The 17,390-nt window shown below is 38.2% G+C and overlaps 1 protein-coding gene across 2 annotated transcripts in view; it reads right to left on the reverse strand.

Moving 5' to 3' along the window:
• The window catches only part of casz1 (castor zinc finger 1), a 185,777-nt gene that overhangs the window by 82,739 nt on the left and 85,648 nt on the right, over positions 1 to 17,390 (reverse strand). For both annotated transcript variants that reach the window (XM_084099369.1, XM_084099368.1), the window contains exon 4: positions 16,680 to 16,736. The gene's annotated coding sequence lies outside the window, so the exon portion shown is untranslated. The remainder of the gene's footprint in view (positions 1 to 16,679; positions 16,737 to 17,390) is intronic.

Raw genomic sequence — 17,390 nt, forward strand, 5'->3', positions numbered from 1 at the left:
ATGCGACTCAAAATAAAACCAATCAGAGGAAATTGTCGATCCAAAAAAGATACCCGGACGGAAAATAGAATTAACCGAGCAGAGGCCTTATTCAGCGGCTCTGTGTGGAAGAGTGACGTGTGGCCAGGACGAAGGACTCCTGGACCAGAGGAAATGAACTTAGCTGAGGTACGCTCTGCTTCTAAACGTCTGCCCTCCGAGTTATTACGCCATAATTGACTAATTGACACCTTAATTTCATTTATGGGCTCCTGTATTGAGGAGTCAACCTCTGGGTATGGAGGTGGTCCAGGAAGAGAGCAGCGAGCCAGTATCCTGTGTGCAGGTGGATCCGAGCCCTGTTCTCCCCCCTAGATGCCATGATCACGAGTATGATAATTAAATGGCAAAGAGAAACATATTGACTGAGCAAATGCTTGCGGAATACGCTCAAATCCTCCGTACCTGCTAACGATGACAGCTGTGGGGGTTCATTCGTGCGTGCGCAACCAATATCCTTGCAACTTGCCTCATTGGGCATCAATTTGTTTCCCTGCGATAATTCTTTTTGCTGGAATACGTGATAAAGGCTGTTTTTCTAGGTGATGTGAAATGCGCCGTTTAAATTAAGTTTACCCACCGAAAGCTCGGTATATCATAACACAAATTTATAAACAGTAAATTTGTGTTGAACTTACGGATGAATGGGTTTCAGCACGCCGTGCCGTAATGCGAAGGGCTTACTCTTTTAAAAGTGACATCAAATGCTGCTGCTACCTTTCCACAAAAGTGCTCACAATGGGACAGTAGAGGGGTCTCGGGTCGCCCACTAGGCCCGTTTCCCAGCCACCCCCTACTCCAGACCAATGGGCGGCTAAAACAACAGCACAGCGGCCTGGGAAGACTACAAAGCTCTTTCTGAAAGGACACCTGCTGCCTTTATTCACTTAACGCTCTTTAACTGCTCCCTGTGTTTGTTTAAAAGCCATATCCTAAAAAGACAACCTTCAGGCACTGGATTGGGCGATGATGAATTAGATAAATATTGGCATTAATTGTTGCTAGACAAACATCTTGCCGTCTCAGAGAGAGAGAGAGAGAGAGAGAGAGAGAGAGAGAGAGAGAGAGAGAGAGAGAGAGAGAGAGAGAGAGAGGGAGAGGGAGAGGGAGAGGGAGAGGGAGAGGGTGTGGGGGAGTGCGGCTTCTGGAGGACTCTGCCCGATGCCGGGCTGGGATGCGATATAGAAGAGGCTCGGTAAATATTACTAAACTGAAACTTTAATCTGCTTTTTTTCCACACTCAAGCTGGCTGGGTATTAAAGCTAATCTTTTTTGTGTGTCATATGGTGGGAGATATGGATGGAGCTAATTTTTAGAGACAAATCTGATATTTGTCAACTGGTTGAAAAAACCTGGGGATTTTCCACTAATCCTCCCACGGATGTGAAGGCGCGTTAACAGCGAAATGCAGATGGTGTGGAGCTCTCAGCACCCAGTCCAGACCTGAGTAAGTCCCGGAACGACTAACTGCAACCTGTGCTAATACCCTGAGCGCCGCCCTCAGCTAGTTAGCAAAGCAGCTAGCATTTTTCTACGCTGCACTTTTCTTGCTGTTTATTCTCTATTCTTCCACCGTTGTTTGCCTGGCTACTTCCTCTGTATTATAAAAAATTCAACACTGACCTAACTTTACAACTCTTTCTTTTTCTAATATGGAGACAAGGAAAAATTTTAATTTAAAATGTAGCATAAATCTTTAAGGACACCAGCTACAAACCCACTGGGTAATTTTCTTGTTTACCTTTCCAAATGAAGCTCTTTCCTTTCCTCCACATACTTTAGTGAGAAAAAAGAAAGTCGTTTCAGAGCCAGACCAAAATTTTGAATAAAGACTACAAAACAAAAAAATTGTTGTCAGGAAGAAGAGGAACATATTAAGAACCCATACAAAATTATTATTTCAAATAAAATATTATTTCATTAGGATATAATATTTCAAAAAAATGATTTTTTTTTTTCAAATGGAGCCTTCAAAACATTGCAAAATGTAAAGAGGCAGGAAAATAAATGTATATATTTTATAATTTGTAGTTACTAAAATATATATTTACATTTATGCACTTAGCACGTATACATAAATATAACTGGACGGATGGACGGACAGAAAGACAGACAGATAGATATTAGCAATTTCTAATAAAAAAAATAATCAAAATATATTTATGCAAATGCTGTATGGGAAATGAACTTAGTCAATGGTATGTTTAGCTATAATGGTATACAATGTGGCTATGTATTCGTGCTCCAAACAGAACAGGTTAAAGTGCAGTCCACTAAAAAGGCAGTATTGACTGCATTGAAGCACTAGAAAGGACAATCTACAATAAATGGAGCAATTCCAATAAGGTCCTCACATCATCGTTGCTCGGGCCCTAAATAGAAGTGTTCAGGAGGAAATGAGCCTTTAAAACTTTATTTAAGGAACAGTGCCAACATGGCAGTTCACATGTAGAACAGGCTTTTTAAGAAGTTTGACACCACCCTCCCTCAGATGAGAGGCCTCTTATGAGCAACTGTGTGACTGAGAAATAAAAAGAAGAACAAAACTGACCATCATCAGCTGGACAGACAGATCTGAGCTCAGCACAGGTATAAGGCAAGAAGCCTGTCACTCCACCAGGCGGACTATACTACAGTGACGCATTCCCCCACTTTATACAATGTTAACATCTTTTAAGTCAACCAAAAACAATCAATTCAAGCCTTTCACTTTGACCACAAACATACATTAACAATCTCTAACCTCCAATATTGGAAAGAAGCTGTATGGACAGGCACAAATGTTCTGCTAAACTTATTCATCTTCTTTCGTACACTTTGTCAGCATGTTAGTGTTTTATTCAAGAGTTTTATTTCATTGTATGACATAGGTTAGCTTGTAATAGAATTACTTATTTGCTGCTTAAAAGAAACCCAACAAGTTGGATAAATCAAAATTTGAAAATAAAAGCGTGGTGGAGTTGATTTATGTAACACAAATGCTTGTTGAAAGTAGCAAGCACAGCTGACATCTATTGATCAGTCCTACTGTGAGCTAAGGAGCTGAAAAAAGTTTATATTATAGACACAGTGAAATTCAGCATTTTTTTAACCTTCAGAGATGCTTTGCATTTGTCGGTAAAATAAATAAATATATAAATGCCGACAAGAGGGGGGGAAAATCACTAAAGCACTTTTGGTGTAATTGGCTGAACAGCAAGGGCAGCAGAAAATTTACAGGCAGACGACAGTGTGAAGGGGACTCGGTCACTGCATGAAAGCAAGCCCTCGGCACTGGCTGCTTTACTCTAGCCTGGGCTTTAGCCACTGGCTCGGCACTGACATCATCCAATGGTGGCCCACCTACACTACACGGAAATCACTACAGACACATCAAGTACTGAATGGGTTTCGAATAGTGGTCGACCGATATTGTTTTTTTTTCGATGGCCTATGCCGATATCTTAGAGAGCAGGGTGGCCAATGGCAGATATAAAGCCTATATATAATATATATTTATTTAAATTAATATTTCATAAATTATAAATAATAATTCAATTTAAAAAAAGTATTTAATATAAACATGCTTATACTTTAGATGCCAATTGATTCTGCAATCCTATTACAGTATTTTTCATAAATAAAGTAATTGTTTAAAAATATATGAATATATGAATAAAAAGGAAGTAAACACTGGCACTAAGTAATCTGGTAACACTGGTTTTCAAGTAAAGACAAGGTAACACTAATTTTACATACAGAACACAGTGAAAATGGCATGCATATTACATAGTGGGCGCCTGAATATAGCGCTGCATATTTTAAAATCAAGGGTTTTAAGTTTGTCGATCCGTATCCAGTGAAGCTGAACTCTACTCCTGTCTGCATTCACTTCGCACGGACCGAACATTAACATGTTCATGCGGGCTACAAATGCACACTTCAGAAGATCTCACAGCTGGATTCGATTAAATCTGCAAGGTTTGTGATATTAAATGTTTATTAGATATACAGCGATTTGTTTAAACGATATAGATGCGCATTTGCATATTGAAGGTAAATGAGAAAGTATTATACCCTATTGTTTGCCTGTTACTAATAATATAAAAGTAAACGCTATTTTTTTTTACCTTCGCTATTACCGTTTACTTTCTTTGTTTAACCCTCTGGGGACCAAGGTGTTTTTGGGGCCCTTGACATGCCCTGACATTTGTGCTTTTTTCAGTTATTTATAAACATGTTAATGGCAAAGGTGTAAATTCACTCTATACAGCACAAACAGGGCTACCATAATATGTGAGCATCATGTATGTATATGTTTGTATTTTTAAGAGAATAATGTTTATGCGTGGTTATTGGAAAAAAAGCAAAACACTTTATTTTTATTGTGAGTACACAGAAAAAAAAAAGAAACTGAACAGGATCGATTGATGTATAACACGAAAATGAAAGATCAAAATTAACAGCATTATGAACTTAATTTACATTGCTAAAAAAAAAAAAACGAGCAAAACGCGCAGGCGCGTTTTTGGTCCCCAGAGGGTTAACAGTTCTATCAAATAACATATTAGATATGACTGCTAAACAGAAACCGTAAATGTTAAACTAATAAAGACGGATAATGTGAGTGCTGTGTGATCAGGCAGTGCCGATCTCAAGCGTTCTCAGCGCCGCCCGTCAAAATAAAAGTCCTGCTTCTAACACATCGACCAAACGTAATGGCCGATGGCGATATTAAAAAAATACGGAATAGCGGCGGATATATCGGACGAGCTCTGGTTTTGAAGGTACAGTTCACCCCCTAAAAGTAAAAAAGTTACCATCATTCTAAACCTACAATACTTCCTTATCCATGGATAAGACAAAAAGCTAAATTTTGAAGGAAATTCTGTCCACTCTTTCAGTAAAATTAAAGTGAATGCATAAACAGCAAAACAAAAAGCACTATTAAAGTGTATAAATATATTATATAAGTCTTCAGAAACCATACAATATACACTACCATTAAAAATTTCGGGGTCACGTATAAGTATACTCGCCTAGCATGCTGTTAGTCACCACTTATTCATCAAAGTATCCCTATATATATTACATTGCATAGAAAAAAAGCGATCAGCGCTTCATTAAAAATGTCTATTTTTGTAAATAAACTCAAACTGGTTTGGAACAACATGAGGCTGCATGGGTAAATAATAATAAAAAAATTTTTTTGGTGTGAACTATCCCTAACATGACAATCTTTAATGTGAAGGCAAAAATCCTTAACAGAAACCAAGAAAATCCAGTCAAACTGTACTAGAGGTCAAAGGTGGAGGTAAAGCTGTCATGGGCGGCCCAAAATTGGCCTGACTTGTGACAGTGGTGCCTCTTTCAACACCAGCCTTCTTGAGAGGATAGAGAGGATAACACTTAAAACCTTGCGGCTTTATCTCACCCGCTGATTTTCCATAAAATGCCAGGCCAGGGAACCAGGCCATGTGACCGCCATGTAGGTCAGGCAAACGGGGGTAGAGCGGTGGGTGGCGGTGGGGCTTGCAGAGGGAGGGAGTTTTCGATGGAACTGTTGAAAATAGCATGCAGTAAACAGATTAGATCAATAAGGATTGTTGCTATATCGGTCTTTGAATACTACCCAGAGAGAGGATAACAGAGAAAAAGAGAGATGGGGGGGAGAGGAGAAAAAAAAAAAAGACAGGAAGAGAGATGAACAGACCGTTTTGTTTAAACAAAGTTATAAGGTCATAAAATGTTTGGGTGGAGCTAATCAAACAACCGTCTGCATGTGGAATACGCCTGAATTTACCAAGTGTGAGAAATGTGCGTATACGTATACTCGCCTAGTATGCTGTTAGTCTTGACCCAAGAGAACCTGAGACACAAGTGAAGAGTTTAAGCCCGCAATAGCTGACAGCTGGTTTGGGCAAAGCCAGGAAATATGACACTGTGTGTCAGTTGCTGAAAAAAATGTTGAAAATGGCAGCTCTCGGCTCAAACTGCAAATCTGAGGATGGGTTAGGAATATACAACACTAGTCCGTTTGACAACGCGGTTAAAATATACGAAAACCGGAGCGGTGCCGACCGCTTTGCGCAATTTATCAGACGATAATTGATATTAATGTAGAAGGGGCCTGTCAGCCAGCACAGGCTGGAGTAATGAATAGGTTCCTCTAATGTACTCACTTCCCAGACCCTTCAAAACTTCTCAATGTTTCATTTTTTTTGTCCTGCAGCTTGTTCTTCTTTAAAAACCAACACAAAAGTGAGGTTTTGTGTTCAATTTGACAGACCAACCCACAGGGAACACAATGAATAGAATGAGTGGTATGTTTTGGTTTGCTTGCTTGCAGAAAAGGAAGCAGATCTATTGAATGAACGATTGACACCCAGACTGGATATTTCACTGTCAGAGTATAAAAATAACACTCATCGACTGGTTGACCTTGCTCGGTGAAATGGCAATATATTGAACATTTGTGAGAAACTACTGTATGACGTTCATTAAACGGACATCAGCGACGGTGGACCCAGGAGTGAGATGAGTCACAGTGGGATGTTTTTGTCTTATTAATTGACCTTGACCAATCATTCACCCAAAACCTCCATTTTGTTTTGGAGTTTATGTTGCATGTAACTAACGTGAAATGGCCCCCGCAACCTAAAATTGAGATATCGGCAACGCTGTTCATCATCTGAGCATTTTTTCTATAAATATGAGCATTCTGTGTGTTTGAACGTCAAACCCGAAGCAATCAAATCAAGACACTGTATCCCTGTTTGCAATAATTATTGATCATAAGTCTGCTCTTGCTGCTCATAAGGGTTCCTTTCAATTGATTTTTTTTCTCTCCTGCCTGAAAAAAATATATAATAGAGTTGGTATGAATTAAAGGCTGTTTTGCTTCAATTCATCTAAGCAACCAGACAATAATTTCATGTTACCAGGGAAACGCGATAACACAGACTCCTTGTTGCTAAACAATCAATTAGTTTTATGCTTTGTACCACTGTTTACTCTCCCATTAAAACCTGAAAAGTCAGTTTAGCTTTTTTGCAGCGCTCCAGTTTTCAGGGTTTTGTTGAATAAATCCTGAAATACAAAAGAGAGTGAGAGAGAAGCCAGGTGGCTGTGAGTAGAGCTGCTCCACACACAGACGTGGCCTTTTGTTGGGATGCTGAAATTCAACAAACCATGCCCCATCACAAACAGAAGCTGTGTTTTTGTTGAAAGGATGTTTTTATGTCACTATTTTTCTAATGAGGGGGCATGACAAAGCATTGACTTTAATCCATTTTCATCAAAAGCATTAGCCTGGCATTATAGTGAACAGATAGCGTTACATGCTTTGTTCAGAGATGTTTACAGTCTTTATAGCTTTATCATACTGTAAATATAAAACATTTCTGGGATCAAATATCAAAAAAATATATAAGTGGTTTGATTAAAGAGATCTGATTGAAGAAAATCTGTCATCATTCAAAACCTGTATGATGTTTTATAACACAAAGAAAAGTTTAGCAGAATATTCATGCTGTTTTTATCAGTATGACATTGCACATAAAGTATAAGCAGAACCTGATTTCACCAAGTACAACATGTTCCTGGTTCAACAACACATCAACAAATCAGATTTGAGGGACAAATTTACAGTTTATGTCTAATTTAGGATTACAATCAGGGTTAGGTGTTTCTACATCAGTGTTATTTACAGTGTTATTGATTTTAGGGGTAACTTAGGGGTAGGGATATGGTTAGGACTAGATTTTTGGACAGGAATGTTTTTCCTGGATCAAAAAAATGTGTTGACCTAGGAACATTTCTAAATCAGCAAAATCAGGACGTGCTGATATGACTTGTATATATAAGTGTATATGATATGTATACTTATATGTATAATTATATGTATATGTATAATAGATGTAAGTTTGACATCAGAGGACTTTAAAAATAACAAATGCGTCATTTGGACTTTTTTAATTTTTGGAGCTTGACAGGACTTGGTCACCATCCTCTTTCATTGTATGGAAAGCAGCATTGTAAACAGTGTGAACGGGAAAAAAGAAAATAGTACAGGTTTGAAAAAAACAAAGATGAGTACGTAATGACAAAATCTTTCAAATATCTCTTTGGGTGTGGCACTAACTTGTCGATGTACGTGTTTGATTGCCTTGGTGAGACAATCTACAAGAAAATCAACTTAAACATCCCTCTATGTATGCACACTGGGTAAAATAAAAATAAATACGACCTCACGTTATGTCAATCACGCTTACACATTGCCTCCGAAACTTTCGTCCGTCATAAAAAAATTCGGATCGGGTTAAATTTTCTGCGTTTTCTGCATCCGTAGCAAGCATTTGAATGGTGTTTTGACAATTCAGAGCCACCGAATCACGAATCCGAAAAAACGCAAAATTTCGGACTAAGTGTGCAAGGACCTTAAATGCTGACAGGCAAATCTAAAGACGGTAAAGGGATTAAACCATGTGGCCCAGCAATTGAAAAGTAAACAGAGAGCTAATCTTGCCTTTAAAGCCAGTATCTCCTGACCCCTAAGACTTCAAACTAGCACTAAGAGAAAAACACTACAGGGGTCTTTTCAGGTAAGCGGGTGGCCGGGCCGTACACCCACACCAACACAAACACAAATTATCATATCAATAGACATCCACTGTCTCTTTTTCAACACAGGAAGCTCCTTATTATAATAACGCACCAATGATTGACATACTCACCATAATATATATATATATATATATATATATATATATATATATATATATATATATATATATATATATATATACATACATACACACACACATATGTATATATTATATATTATATTATATTATATTATATTATATATATATATATTGATCAACATTTAAATGAGTTAGCCAAAAGGCTATGTGTATATGCATTTATATAAAACCTTTTATTAATAAAAAGCCATCTCCATGATGTAATTGCAATATAATGCCCAACTATGCTATACTATAATGTTAAATAAAATGTCCTCATCATATGTGCTGACATATCATTATCATCAAGATAAGAGGGATCTTAAGGAAAAATGGATTTGTTAAGCCGAGCAGGCTCGAGTTTTAAAGACTGCACGGTTCAAAGTGTCAACTGTCGGGCACGTAAAAAGACATAACCACTCAGAAGAGCGTCAAAGTTTCTCGAAGCCAGGGTATCCGTTTGATTGAAAATAATATGCCATTCCATCTTTCAAAGATGTACTTTTCCAAAAGCATCGTTGATTGCCCTGTGTCCATTACTAGGAGAGATTATGATAATATTCCACATTGTGCTCTGTGTGATGCAGGGGAAATTCAATACTCAAAAGGTTAATGCAATCAATTAGGATGACAAAGGGGTAAAGTAAAACCCTCCTGCTCGCTGAGAAAGGAGCAGGGACGGAGAAGGAGAAAAAGGTATTGAAAGCTTGAATAGATCTGCCAGGAGAGAAGAGGCACTCCAAATATGTGAGAAAGAGGTGAAAACGAGTGTTGTCTATTCTATACGAGTTCTTCAAAGTACCCGCTGTCCTTGTGTCACACAAATGCAGACACACACAAGACAGATAAAGATTAAAGAGGAGCTCTCGCAAATACTCAATAGCTACATCCTTTTCCTAACACACATCACAATATTCACATTATTTTAAAAGCATAACAAGAACACAACCCCTCTGGTGCTCTTTGCATGTCGGTCAAAAATGACCTAAATGTATTTTTTTATTTCAATGAAATTAATTTACTATATTTTAGTTAAAAAATATTTTATATTTTTAGGGGATTTTATGGTGCTAAATTATATTTACGCTGTATTTATAATCCATTTATTCACTTTTTGAGCATACACCTGAAATTTAATTTCCAACTTAAACTGTCGTAAATCTTGAATGCTTTAGAGCAGCGGTCCCCAACCTTTTTTGAGCCACGGACCGGTTTAATATCAGACAATATTTTCACGGACAGGCCTTTAAGGTGTGGCGGATAAATACAACAAAATAAAATGATACGACCGGCATAAAAACTGGGGTATTTTTTTAATATAATAATAAACGTGAATCCAATGTACTTGCAACTTTATTAGTGGCGTCCTCGTAACATTGCGCCTAAAGACAACTGAGAAAGCCTGAACACAAACAAAATGCCCCCAAAAGAAAAAAATCTCCATGTTTTCTTTCGTTTTGAATTGTTCTGTTTAAAAGTAGACATTTCAAGCTTTCTATATATGTCTCAGGTCTGTGAGGCAAGTAGCTACCTTATCACTGAGTTTCGATTAATTTATGAGACGAGCTCCAGTTCACGCGCCGGCGCCTCAGTGTCGTGATTATCTATTTTCTACTATATTTACTTCTTATTTATTAAATCCATTGATTAAAATTAAGATACAATTAATAAAAAACGAAATTAAATTTAAAGACAGGCTTTGTGCTTTCTGTTTGAGGTCTCTGTGAAAGTTTTAAAGCAGTCTTTTAGTGCCGCTTTCAGAGCGCTCGCGTCCGTAACGGAGAACTGTCCCGTCTGTAACATTGTTTTTTTTTTGTTTTTTTGTGAAATAAATTTCTAAATAAATGCGTCCAGTGTGACTTAGGCTATAGGCTATGGGCCCTATCTTGCACCCAGCGCAATTGACTTTGTACACCGACGCATGTATCATTCCTATTTTGCACCCGCGCAAAGCGCGCTTTTCCCTCCACAAAAGCACGTCGCTAAACTAGGGAATGAACTTGCGCTCCCTGGGCGGTTCAGCGCAAAAAAGGAGGCGTGTTCCGGCGCAAACGTTCCTTCATGCTATTTTGCAGGTTTAGAAAACAATTGCGCCACTAACCAGGAAAAAATAGTTTAAAGTCAGTGGCGCGTTGCGCATGTTATTCATATGCTATTTTAAGGGCGCATGCTTGGCCATAATCAATGTAGCGTGTGCACAACGCGCATACACTTTGATTCTCTCATCTACACAGAAGCAGCAGTTTTCATTTTTGCAAATCATATATTATTACGATAGATAGATAGATTATCTATCTATTTAACCGCCTTTTTAACCGAAGTTAATTTGGGTGGGTTTCTCCATCCCCAACGTCCCTGACGAGAGCGTTGCTCTCCTCGGCTGTGAACCGCTCCTGGCGCGCGCCTGGCAAATCCGCCGTTATAATAGGAATCCGCTTTAGAACAAAGCGCGTCTGCTCTTAAAGGGAATGTGAGATGTCGCTCTGATTGGTTTATTTCACGATACGCCCAAACCACACCTATGAATAATGAAGCTACTTCAGACCAACCCATTTTAGATTTGCGCCTGGCGCAAGAGTCATTTATCCCGCTGGGAAAATAGCAACAGCGCCAAGACCCGCCCACAAAGTTACTTGCGCTTTGACACTTGCGTTTCAGATCGTTAAAATAGGGCCCTATATGTTTTTTCTTCTTCATGACGCATTTTTTGACTACTCCGGAGCGAAAATACGGTAAGTTATTTATTCTTTCTGTGCGGCCTGGTACAAAATGTCCCACGGACCTGTACCGGTCCGCGGCCCGGGGGTTGGGGACCCCTGCTTTAGAGCACAGACTTAAGTTTGATCTCTTTTCAAAGACGACACTTGGCAGATTATTGCTGTGAAGTGAAAAAAGTTTTAAAAAGTGAACTTAAAAAAAGTAACAGAATTATACGTTTATGGTTATGAAAAATGAAAAACATAAATCTAAACAAGTTGTGTTCAAATTTGAGCCTGATATCTCAAAAAAATTTGTAAGATTACTAATTCAGTAAGATTTGGTTTGGCCGCAGTACCAAAAATTTCCACTAGATGAAATTCATCTCCCATTCATTTCCAATGCGGTCATTTTTGCCCCCGAGGAGCACAAGTGTGACTATTTTTGTGTTCACATAGCAAGTGCCAAAACCTTTACCAAGCTTTGTACCATTCCGATGAAGATTTTATTTTATTTTTTTAATTAAATTAAATTTCGGTAAAAAATGACAGAAGAGCACCAGAGGGTTAAATCAACGCCTATCACACAAAGAAGTGGGTTAGATTATAAACGATAAAACAATAGATATATACTGGTAATAAATGAGAGGTGAAAGTATTTTCATGTATGCGCTCGACTTCACAGATCCACTAGAAATCACCTTGAGACCTGTTGGATAAAAGTAATTACAAAAATGGCTATATATTCCACTTCCTTAAGCTTTCTCTGGCTTTCAACTTTCATGTTTTGGGTTTAATATTTCAATTTCATCTGCACAGAGCAGTCGCAGCTTGAATATTAACAATAATAAAACTGTGCTGAAATTAAAAAGACAATCCCTTCTCTTCAAGAGGGAGACAATGGCCTTTATTATTTAGATAGATGCTACACCGCTGCACAACACAAAGGATTCCCATCATTGCAGATAAATGGATAAAGTTAGATAGCAGTATTGAGCTGTACAACTATTGTGATAATCCATATTACCTTTTCAGTCTTCAGCACAGTCTATCAGGGAGAGACGGTGATAATTACATCTTAGCAACCGTCTGTTCTGATAAAAAAGGCACACAGTGGCACTGGAACGTCGCTCTATTGAGAGACACTGCACTGCCTAATTTCCCACCCAGAGCAGAGAAATTACATAAAGGGAGAGGGTTGTAATCCACCACATCCGGGAAGAAGCAAACCGCACCTGTTTGTGCCAGGCCCAAATGCAACAGATGAATTTTTATGCACAATGATGCTCCCTGTCACTATCTGTTTGCATTTGTTATGCTTTTCTGCAATGCCCTGATTGACATAAGGATTTGTGACGAGGCAAATTTCCAGGAATTTTTCTGTTCCAAAATCAAGCAAGCTGCATAGAGCAACATTATACGATGTCGCAAGCGTGCTCTCGGCATGAAGGCTGTTTCAAAAGATAGGTAACAAAGTTTTTATTTTACCCCAAAATAAAAATTCTGTCATTCTGTCTCATCTACTACTTCAAAATATCTTCTGTTTTGTTCCATAGAAGATAGAAAGTCATAGGTTTGGAAGAACATGAAGGTGAGTTAATGATTACAGAATTTTCATTTTTGGGTGGAGTATTCCTTTAATTATGCTGGCTCATAATATACATATTCACCAAAATCTAAAGCAGCACTGAATGTACCCTTTGAAGAGACCCTGAATGCACTGTGAAAAGTAAAATAAAAAAGCAGATAATGTGAGAAAAATGCTGATTAATAATGTTATTAATTCAATATAATAATAAAAAAATTCATGTTTACATGTAAAAATTTACAATAGTAGAAAATAAGACAAAAATATGTTTTATTTATCCTTACATTTTTTAATAAAGATTTTTGTTAGCTTTAACTGGCAATGGCAGGTGAATCAAGAAAATTGACTGGTGAATAATTATTTGATAATTATTCAATAACTTAAATGTATAAATGCATCTATAGAATTATGTACAACATTTGGTTACACTTTATTTTAAGGTGTCATTGTTACAGTGTAATTATACATTTAAGTATTGAGTAATATTAAGCAACTACATGTACTTAGGGTAGGATTAGGATTTGGTTGAGGGTTAGTTGTATGTAATTATGCATCATTTACTGTTATTACTATGGTAAGTACATGTAACATGTGTAACAAGGACACTGTAAAATAAAGTGTTACCCAACATTTATATTTATTTAATTCAACTATGTTTTTTGTTGGCTCAATTCAAAAAAGATTCAGTCTTCTATTTCGATTCAAGCCATGTATTAAAGCAAGTTATCAGACTAATGATAAGTTACTTATGGTATTTAATCACCAAATCCTATTTTCCATTTGGCGTGTGTTAACTTTGAACTGAACTACGTAGCATGAGAGGTAACCAAGGCCTTCCGCCGACATGCTAAGAAATTTCGCTTTATATAAGCGCAACTGCTGTAATTTGACCTACATCACATTTCCCTGTCGCACCATTTTGGGGGCCAGTGGACGTTCCAATGAGACAAAAAGCTCAATAGGCTTTGAAGTTTCAGGACTTATGAAAGGCAAGAGACCACAGTCTCAAAAGATGTGGCGGCCCGGAGGCCCCGGTTAAAAAGAAAAACAATTACTTTGAGCGCGAGGGGAACGCAATGCTCCTGTCTTGGCTTCCTGCGGCCTAAGTGGCGGCCGGGTGTTGAGGGGGGTCGAGGGGGCGATTTGAGGAGGTGGCGGATTTGATGGATGGGCTAGAGGGAAAGTCTATTCACATGGAGATGTTACATCATAAATATTTACACAGGGCTGCCGTTTCCATGTAGCCTCTTCTTGTTTTGACACACTGGAAAAAATTCAAAGGCCAAAAAAATTGAGAGGAAAATGAGAAAAAGTAAATAGGGGACGGCATACAAAAGAGGTGATGGCTTTTTTGTTATCACAGTTTGGACTGATATACCAAAGGAACAAAAGTAAGTGTGACAATTTAACTTGCTAACTCAGCAGAAACATGCTCTCTTTAGACATATAAAAAAGAGGTTTTAATATATCAATGTCTGTAATTACTTAAATAAGAGAGAATGGTCTCCGCAATCTGTCTTTGCGCTACATTTGACCCAAGTGATCTCTGAAAACAGCCCAGTTCGGCGTCTAGCGAGAGGGAGCCTGCTTTTTGTTGTCTTAAAAACAGCTCATCCAATTCTTCACAGCAAGCGCAATTAAAAGCCTTCCAACTCCCTGCAGAAGGCCTGAACCAACAAAAACAAATTTGGCAGTTTAATTTTCTTCCCACTGTTTGAGAGGGAATCCATTCTGGGAGGCTTCTGCGCTGCAACCGCCTGGTCTCTAGGAGCTTTTCGGGAAGGGAAAAGGCATGCAAGGCCCCATGTTGGAGCCAGTTTGGCTGATTAGCCGAATTAAATATATCAAAACCCAATTAAGCTAACTATACTCCAGCCATTCAGTTTGCAATGAGGAGAGAATTGGGTCATGATGCTGGGGCTGCCTGGCTTGGCACACTGTCCTAGGTCTGAATGCGAAGAGGGACTCCTAAAGCATCTGGCTTATTAGGCCGAGACACAGAAAAACATCGCTTTAACTTAAGCAGGCCTGGGTATGACAGTATATACCATGCAAAGGAAGTAATGCGTCAATCGATAGAGATTTTCATTGACTGTTTAAATCTACGGCGCAAAATGCAGCAGGAGTTTCCAGTGTAGGCAGCTTGTTGATTATAACAAGAATTTAATGTTGACTTACTAGTATAACTAGTATATCGCTTCAAACATGGCTTTAATGCATTACTGTATTTCATTGTAATTGTTACATATATGAAGATTTTAAAATAATTATTTGTGTAACCAATATAACTAAAATTAATTGTATAACTTGGTTTGCGTCCATCAACAACTTAAAAAAAACTAATTATGGTTATGTAATACATAAAACACTAAGTGGTTTAATTTCAATTTATTTTCATTTATTTAATTATTTAATTTTCATTTATTAAATTTCTAAAATATTTCTTACTGCCCACCCCTACCCGACAGCAAAGCCAAAACACTGTTATCTAGGAGAAAAATGAGATTTAAAAAGGCTCTGAAGAACAAAGATGTCTGAATCGGAGAGCATCTCATCCACATATCGCCTGACACAAAGAGCATGATCTGTGTTGTTCTCTCTCCATTCCCTGCCCAGCCATGCATGACTGCCGGTGGCTGCAGAGACATTGTTTAGACATAGTTTGCCCGTGATTTATGCTGCAAGTGTGTATTTCGCCCTGCACTGAAAGACACTGGCAGGACAAAGGGGTGTTGGTTTCTCTGAGCCGCGTATCATGGTCAGGCCAGAACCCCCTGGACATGACGATGACCCCGAGACTGACACAAGACAACGCACAACATCACTCCTCTCCGCTGAGATTGCTGCTGACTCAGGAGCCACGGGCAAAGCCATGGAAAACAGTGTCATTCATCCAGGGGAGCAAATTCTTATGCTCTTAACTTTGTCCGTAAACTTCCATGAGCTGTATTAATCATGCGTGGCATCTTATGTTTATTGAGATGGCAGCTGTCAAGCAGTAAATATGATGATAATGGAAAACCGCATGCTAAGCTGCATTCACATTTAACAAACACTGCAAATTTGGAGTAAGTTAGTTAGATAAAGTACAGCATCGCCTTGAAACCCAAAGAAGAAAAATAAACATTTTGCCATCATTTAATCACTAGCTGTATGTACAATATAAATATAGTCGAATTAGCATATTAGTCAATATTTTTCATACACTACATTTATTATTATTATTATTATTAGTGATAATCTTTCTTTCCAGTGATCTTATAACCTCTGAAACTGGATCACTGAAACATCAGTTTGAAAGGACAAAAATAAATTAAGTATAATAACAGTGGTCCATAGAACTCTGTACACTATATTCCAAAATGTATACATATCAGTGTAGTCAAAAATATCGATATTACGTATCGATACTGTAACAGTATCTGAAACGGTTCCAATACTCCTTTTCAGCAGTAACGTTTATGTGACAGAATGCATAAAATGTTTTAATTTTTGGATAAAATATCCCTTTTAACCTGTAGAAAAAAAAAAAAAAACTGCTCCTATAAATCTTAGAATAAATATAAACATGGCAATCATCTGTGTATGTTTTGAGGTGTATGTTTTTTCGTGTTAACAAAAAAATTCCCTTACCCCTCTCTCTCTCTCTCTCTGATGGAAAAAGTCACTCCCCTCACAGGCTTACTTCATCTGCAAGACAGAGAGAAAAAACACTTTAGAGTAAACAGAATCCAAACATCTATTTATCAGGCATTACATAAAACACTCCATTAATACCCCCATATCCACACTATATTTGGCTGAGTTGTCTAAATGTGAAGATATGTTGTCCCCCTTAGCATTCTGGGTGTAGAAACTCAGTGCTGACTGAACAAAGGGCTCTCAAAGCCCCCGTCGTGACCCTTTGCGTACACACAGAATGCTACTGTATGGTGTCGCAGTTGGTGGGGACTGACAGGTGACAGAAACCCACTAGAAACCCCCATTACATTACTCATCTCAGCCCAGGAGAGCAGGTGTGCCATCAGTTAGCCAGTTTTTCGCAAATATTCGAACGCGGCTTGCCGATGATAATTTACTTAGAATCAGTAATCCTAAAATCTGATTGAGGGAGGATTTTATTAGCCACTATGACCTTGGCCGGCGTGCATTAACCAAGGCCAGCACAACACTCATATTACAGAGGGCAGTAAAGCCAAGCCAACTGTGACCACTTTCTTCTGATTCCTCTGTAAGCAAACATCCATGATGAGATGTCTGGTGATATATGTGGTTTGAACAGCAGAGCCTAACTGAGCATGGATGAGAAAGAGATAAGCATTGTTTAACGCCATGAGATGAGCA

This window comes from Abramis brama, assembly GCF_963993115.1.
Source record: "Abramis brama genome assembly, chromosome: 22".
In the NCBI taxonomy this organism is placed as follows: domain Eukaryota; kingdom Metazoa; phylum Chordata; class Actinopteri; order Cypriniformes; family Leuciscidae; genus Abramis; species Abramis brama.